Raw genomic sequence first — 7,913 nt, forward strand, 5'->3', positions numbered from 1 at the left:
ACACTCCCCCTCACCTATCAACCCCAGCTCCTCACCTCATCGCTCCTCCCTACCCACACTCCCCCTCACCTATTACCCCCAGCTTCTCACCTCATCCCTCCTCCCTACCCACACTCCCCCTCACCTATCACCCCCAGCTTCTCACCTCATCCCTCCTCCCTACCCACACTCCCTCCTCACCTCATCCAACCTCCCTACCCACACTCCCCCCTCACCTATCACCCTCCTGCTCATCTCATCCATCCTCCTCCCCCACATTCCCCCTCACCTATCACCCCCAGCTCCTCACCTCCTCCATCCACCCTACCCACACTCCCCCTCACCTATCACCCCCATCTTCTCACCTCCTCCCTCCTCCCTACCCACACTTCCCCTCACCTATCACCCCCAGCTCCTCACCTCCTCCCTCCTCCCTACCCACACTCCCCCTCACCTATCATTCCAGCTTCTCACCTCATCCTTCCACCTCACCCACACTCCCTCTCACCTATCACCCCCAGCTTCTCACCTCATCCCTCCTCCCTACCCACACTCCCCCTCACCTATCACCCCCAGCTTCTCACCTCATCCCTCCTCCCTACCCACACTCCCTCCTCACCTCTTCCATCCTCCCTACCCACACTCCCCCCCACCTATCACCCTCTTGCTCCTCACCTCATCCATCCTCCTCCCCCACATTCCCCCTCACCTATCAACCCCAGCTCCTCACCTCATCCCTCCTCCCTACCCACACTCCCTCTCATTATTACCCCCAGCTTCTCACCTCATCCCTCCTCCCTACCCACACTCCCCCTCACCTATCACCCCGGTTTCTCACCTCCTCCCTCCTCCCTACCCACACTCCCCTCACCTATCACCCCCAGCTTCTCACCTCCTCCCTCCTCCCTACCCACACTCCCTCCTCACCTCATCCAACCTCCCTACCCACACTCCCCCCTCACCTATCACCCTCCTGCTCCTCACCTCATCCATCCTCCTCCCCCACATTCCCCCTCACCTATCACCCCCAGCTCCTCACCTCCTCCATCCACCCTAGCCACACTCCCCCTCACCTATCACCCCCATCTTCTCACCTCCTCCCTCCTCCCTACCCACACTCCCCCTCACCTATCACCCCCAGCTCCTCACCTCCTCCCTCCTCCCTAACCACACTCCCCCTCACCTATCATCCCAGCTTCTCACCTCATCCTTCCACCTCACCCACACTCCCCCTCACCTATCACCCCCAGCTTCTCACCTCATCCCTCCTCCCCACCCACACTCCCCCCTCACCTATCACCCCCAGCTTCACACGTCATCCCTCCTCCCTACCCACACTCCCCCCTCACCTATCACCACCAGCTTCTCACCTCATCCCTCCTCCCTACCCACACTCCCCCTCACCTCATCCCTCCTCCCTACCCACACTCTCCCCCTCACCTCTCACCCCCAGCTTCTCACCTCATCCCTCCTCCCTACCCACACTCCCCCTTACCTCATCCCTCCTCCCTACCCACACTCCCCCCTCACCTATCACCCCCAGTTTCTCACCTCATCCCTCCTCCCTACCCACACTCCCCCCTCACCTATCACCCCCAGTTTCTCACCTCATCCCTCCTCCCCACCCACACTCCCCCCTCACCTATCACCCTCAGCTTCTCACCTCATCCCTCCTCCCCACCCACACTCCCCCCTCACCTATCACCCCCAGCTTCTCACCTCATCCCTCCTCCCCACCCACACTCCCTCTCACCTATCACCACCAGTTTCTCACCTCATCCCTCCTCCTCACCCACACTCCCCCCACCTATCACCCCCAGCTTCACACCTCCTCCCTCCTCCCTACCCACACTCCCCCTCACCTATCACCCCCAGTTTCTCACCTCATCCCTCCTCCCTACCCACACTCCCCCCTCACCTATCACCCCCAGTTTCTCACCTCATCCCTCCTCCCCACCCACACTCCCCCCTCACCTATCACCCCCAGTTTCTCACCTCATCCCTCCTCCCTACCCACACTCCCCCCCTCACCTATCACCCCCAGTTTCTCACCTCATCCCTCCTCCCCACCCACACTCCCCCCTCACCTATCACCCCCAGCTTCACACGTCATCCCTCCTCCCTACCCACACTCCCCCCTCACCTATCACCACCAGCTTCTCACCTCATCCCTCCTCCCTACCCACACTCCCCCTCACCTCATCCCTCCTCCCTACCCACACTCTCCCCCTCACCTCTCACCCCCAGCTTCTCACCTCATCCCTCCTCCCTACCCACACTCCCCCTCACCTCATCCCTCCTCCCTACCCACACTCCCCCCTCACCTATCACCCCCAGTTTCTCACCTCATCCCTCCTCCCTACCCACACTCCCCCCTCACCTATCACCCCCAATTTCTCACCTCATCCCTCCTCCCCACCCACACTCCCCCCTCACCTATCACCCTCAGCTTCTCACCTCATCCCTCCTCCCCACCCACACTCCCCCCTCACCTATCACCTCCAGCTCCTCACCTCCTCCCTCCACCCTACCCACACTCCCCCTCACCTATCACCCCCAGCTTCTCACCTCATCCCTCCTCCCTACCCACACTCCCCCTCACCTATCACCCCCAGCTCCTCACCTCCTCCCTCCTCCCTACCCACATTCCCCCTCACCTATCACCCCCAGCTTCTCACCTCATCCCTCCACCTCACCCACACTCCCTCTCACCTATCACCCCCAGCTCCTCACCTCCTCCATCCACCCTACCCACACTTCCCCTCACCTATCACCCCCAGCTCCTCACCTCCTCCCTCCTCCCTACCCACACTCCCCCTCACCTATCATCCCAGCTTCTCACCTCATCCTTCCACCTCACCCACACTCCCCCTCACCTATCACCCCCAGCTTCTCACCTCATCCCTCCTCCCTACCCACACTCCCTCCTCACCTCTTCCATCCTCCCTACCCACACTCCCCCCCACCTATCACCCTCCTGCTCCTCACCTCATCCATCCTCCTCCCCCACATTCCCCCTCACCTATCAACCCCAGCTCCTCACCTCATCCCTCCTCCCTACCCACACTCCCTCTCATTATTACCCCCAGCTTCTCACCTCATCCCTCCTCCCTACCCACACTCCCCCTCACCTATCACCCTGGTTTCTCACCTCCTCCCTCCTCCCTACCCACACTCCCTCCTCACCTCATCCAACCTCCCTACCCACACTCCCCCCTCACCTATCACCCTCCTGCTCCTCACCTCATCCATCCTCCTCCCCCACATTCCCCCTCACCTATCACCCCCAGCTCCTCACCTCCTCCATCCACCCTACCCACACTCCCCCTCACCTATCATCCCCATCTTCTCACCTCCTCCCTCCTCCCTACCCACACTCCCCCTCACCTATTACCCCCAGCTCCTCACCTCCTCCCTCCTCCCTACCCACACTCCCCCTCACCTATCACCCCCAGCTTCTCACCTCATCCCTCCTCCCTACCCACACTCCCCCTCACCTATCACTCCCAGCTTCTCACCTCATCCCTCCTCCCTACCCACACTCCCTCCTCACCTCTTCCATCCTCCCTACCCACACTCCCCCCCACCTATCACCCTCCTGCTCCTCACCTCATCCATCCTCCTCCCCCACATTCCCCCTCACCTATCACCCCCCAGCTTCTCACCTCATCCCTCCAACCTACCCACACTCCCCCTCACCTATCAACCGCAGCTCCTCACCTCATCCCTCCTCCCTACCCACACTCTCCCTCATTATTACCCCCAGCTTCTCACCTCATCCCTCCTCCCTACCCACACTCCCCCTCACCTATCACCCCGGTTTCTCACCTCCTCCCTCCTCCCTACCCACACTCCTCCCCCCCACGTTTGCTCCCCTCCCCCTCCCTACCTTATTCTGGCTTCTTTCCCCTTTCCATTCCCGATGAAGGGTCCTGACCTGAAACATCGTCTGTTTATCCCCTTCCAGAGATGCCTAACCTGCTGGGTTCCACCGCCCGTCCCTCACCACTGTCCCTCCCTCAGTGCCTCCGTCCCTCAGTAATACTTTTCTAATAACACAGCACACTTTCCTCTCTCCCCTCCCCACCCTACCCCCCCCCCCCACCCCTTTGGGACATGCACTCTTCTTTCCCAGGAAAATGAAGCGGTGTTTGCTGAACTCTACCCCCACCCCACCCCGGTCCATGTGATTAATCTCTCTCTCTCTCTCTGCGCCTTCCCCACCCTGTTTGCCCATCTCTGCAGCTCAGAAAGTGGAAGCAGGCTGTGCTGAGGAAGTCCCAGGGTAGGTTCTGTTTTTCAGAGTCACTGGGCACTGATGGATTTCCGGAAGTAGCTCAGCATAAATGGGATGTCTGTGGTCTGTGGGCACAGAATGATTCAGAATTCCCCCCGCTTAGTTAAAATACGACGAGCTGTAAATATTGGAACTGCAAACTCAGAACGAAACCAACTCCCTCCTTTTAGATCAAATTATGTAGTGTTAAATGATGCAGTATTATGCAATTTACCCCACAGTGTAGAACACGGGACAGTACAGCCCAGAAACAATACCTTCAGCCCAGACTGTTGTGACAAATTAAATTAGTAACCAAAGCCCGAATTAAACTAATTGCTTCTAACCCAGGTTCAATTCCCACCACTGTCTGTAAGGAGTTTGTACATTTTCCCTGTGACTGTGTGGGTTTCCTCCAGGTGATCCAGTTTCCTCCCACAGTCCAAAGATGGACCAGTAGGTAGATGGATGGATAGAAATTCAGATAGATTAGATAGATACTGTATATGGATAGATGGATGAGATCGATAGACAGATTGGTACATGGATAGATAGATGGATGGATACTTTATACCTTATTGTTGCCAAATAATTGATACTAGAATGTACAATCATCACAGCGATATTTGATTCTGCGCTTCCCGCTCCCCTGAGTACAAATCGATAGTAAATATTAAAAATTTTAATTGTAAATCATAAATAGAAAATAGAAAATGGAAAGTATGGTAGTGCAAAAAAACCGAGAGGCAGGTCCGGATATTTGGAGGGTACGGGCCAGATCCCGGTCAGGATCCGTTCAGCAGCCGTTCACAGTTGGAAAGAAGCTGTTCCCAAATCTGTCCGTACAAGTCTTTAAGCTCCTGAGCCTTCTCCCGAAGGGAAGAGGGACAAAAAGTGTGTTGGCTGGGTGGGTCGCGTCCTTGATTATCCTGGCAGCACTGCTCCGACAGCGTGCGGTGTAAAGTTAGTCCAAGGACGGAAGATTGGTTTCTGTGATGTGCTGTGCCATGTTCATGATCTTCTGCAGCTTCTTCCGGTCTTGGACAGGACAACTTCCATACCAGGTTGTGATGCACCCTAGAAGAATGCTTTCTACGGTGCACCTATAAAAATTAATGAGGGTTTTAGGGGACAGGCCAGATTTCGTTCGTTTTCTCAGGAAGTAAAGGCGCTGGTGGGACTTCTTGGCAGTGGACTCTGCTTGGTTGGACCAAGTCAGGTCATTTGTGATATTGACCCAGAGGAACTTAAAGCTTTTGACCTGTTCCACTTGCGTACCACTGATGTAAATTGGGTCGTGCGGTCTGCTACTCCTTCCGAAGTCAACAACCAATTCCTTCGTCTTGGTGACGTTGAGGGATAGGTTATTGTCTTCGCACCATGCCACCAGGTTCTTAATTTCCCCTCTGTACTCAAACTCATCATTACCCGAGATACGGCCTATAATTGTTGTGTCATCAGGATAGATAGATGGATGGATAGAAAGATGGATGGATAGATAGATAGATCAAACAAAATACCAACTGACATTCATGTCCCTGTCTAAGAGCCTTGGAATATCTTTACAATACCTGCCTCCACCACCATTCCTGCAAGTCTCACTCTCTATTTAAAAACTTGCCCCACACATCTCCTTGAACTTAACCCCTCTCACTTGAAATGTATGCCTTCCAGTATTAGATATTTCAACCCTGGGGATAAAATTCTGGCTGTCTCTGTCTCTCATAATTTTATAAAACTCTGGCAGGTCTCCCCTCAAACTAATAATGCTCCAGAAAAAGCAATCCAAGTTTGTCTAACCTCTCCTTATAGCACGTGCCCTCTAATCCAGGCAACATGCTGGGAAACTGAGTCCTGATGAAAGGTCCTGGCATAAAACATCGGCAGTTTACTCATTTCCATAGATGCTGCCTGGACTGCTGAGTTCCTCCAGCATTTTATATGTATTGCTTCTAGTAAACCTCTCCTGCACCCTTCAAAACCTATAATTCTTATAATGGGGCAACCAGAATTGAATGAAATGCTCCAGATGCAGCCTAACTACAGTTTAATATATCTGTAAAATAATGGTGTGGATTTGGAAAGACAAGCAGTCACTGTGTCTGTGGTACCTCAGGGAGCCTAGTGGTGGCGCTGCCGAGCAGGGTGTGCATACCCACCACTGCCATCTGGAGGCGGTCGCTGTTCCTGCAGCAAAATGTCGCCATTCGTTGGGTAGGTAAAGTTGCCAAAGGGACAATGAAGCACCAATTTCCAGAGAGACGAGGCCGAGAGCATTCGGACTGGTTGCATTACAGCCTGGTATATTTATTTATTTAGTGATACAATGCAGACTCGGTCCTTCTGACCCCTCGAGTCACACCACCCAGCAACCCCTGACAACCCCAAAATGGATCATCTCTGATCGAATGGCAGACCAGACTCGATGGGCCAAATGGCCTAATTCTGCTCCTGTGTCTTATGGTCTTAGAGTATGGAAACTCCAATAGATTAATAGAGGCTGCAGAGGGTTGTAAACTCAACCATCTCCACCACAAACACAATCCTCCACAGCATCGAGGACATCTCCAAGAGCTGGTTCCCATCACTAGGGTGGCATCCATCTCTAAGGACCCTCACTCTTATGTTTTGTAGCTCCAGAAATTAATCAAAAGGAAAACACTGGGCCAGGAGATACGTGTCTGCTCTAAGTTTTACTTTAGTGAGGTGGGCACATGGTGGCATAATGATGTATGCCATTACATACTTTTACATATAACCCATAATGTCACGGTCCAGTCCGTGAAGTCTGCGTTCTGGTTCACGGTCCGGTCCGTGGACTCCGGACTCCAGGTCTTCCGGCTGTCCCTTGTTTCAGCTGGGCTTAATCATAGGCACCTGATGCTCGTCTTGGGGCTGAAATATATAAGTGGCCCTGGGTTCCAGTGTGGGTGCTGGTTTTGTCAGTATCTCCTTAGAGTAACCTGCTGGTGGAAGGCTAGAGCAGCCATTAATGATCTCTGGGCCCAGTTGGAGGATCACTGCTTCATGAAGTCTTGTTGGAGTAGTCATTGTGGTATAGATTTGTCTGTTTCTGGGGCTAACTGAGTGGCTGTGTTCCACTGGAGCTGGATATGGATTTGGCTGTTTCTGTGGCTGCCCTGAGACTTGGAGCCACCCTGGACTGAGCTCCCTTCCTGTCCTAGGTAAGTCAGGCCGTCCTTGCTGTTACCCTGTGGTTGGATCTGTCCCTTCCAGTCCTCACCTCCGTTGGGTAAGTCAGGCTGTCTTTGCCATTTCCTGAAGGCTGGACTGTTCCCTTTCTCTCTCCAGCTGAATCCCTGACAGTTTTCTTGGCGGTTTACCTCGGCAGTCATCCTGGCCCAGCGTCCAAGGAAGGGTCCCAGCCCTGTGTTCCAAGAAGGAGTGCCTCATCCTGCCCAGGAGTGCCTCAAAGAATCCAAGCCTGTGTCCAGTCCTGGGTGAGACTAGAACTAGAGGTTAATGGGGTTACGGGTGAAAAGTGAAATGCTTAAGAGGAATATGAGGGGGATCTTCACTCGGGGTGAGGAGAGTGTGGAATGAGCTCGCAGCAGAAGTGGTGGGTGTGAGTTGATTGCAGCTTCTAAGAGAAATTTGTATAAGTCTATGGATGGGAGGTGTATGGAGGGCTATGGTC

The sequence above is a fragment of the Mobula birostris genome, chromosome 15 (genome assembly GCF_030028105.1).
Source record: "Mobula birostris isolate sMobBir1 chromosome 15, sMobBir1.hap1, whole genome shotgun sequence".
In the NCBI taxonomy this organism is placed as follows: Eukaryota; Metazoa; Chordata; class Chondrichthyes; order Myliobatiformes; family Myliobatidae; genus Mobula; species Mobula birostris.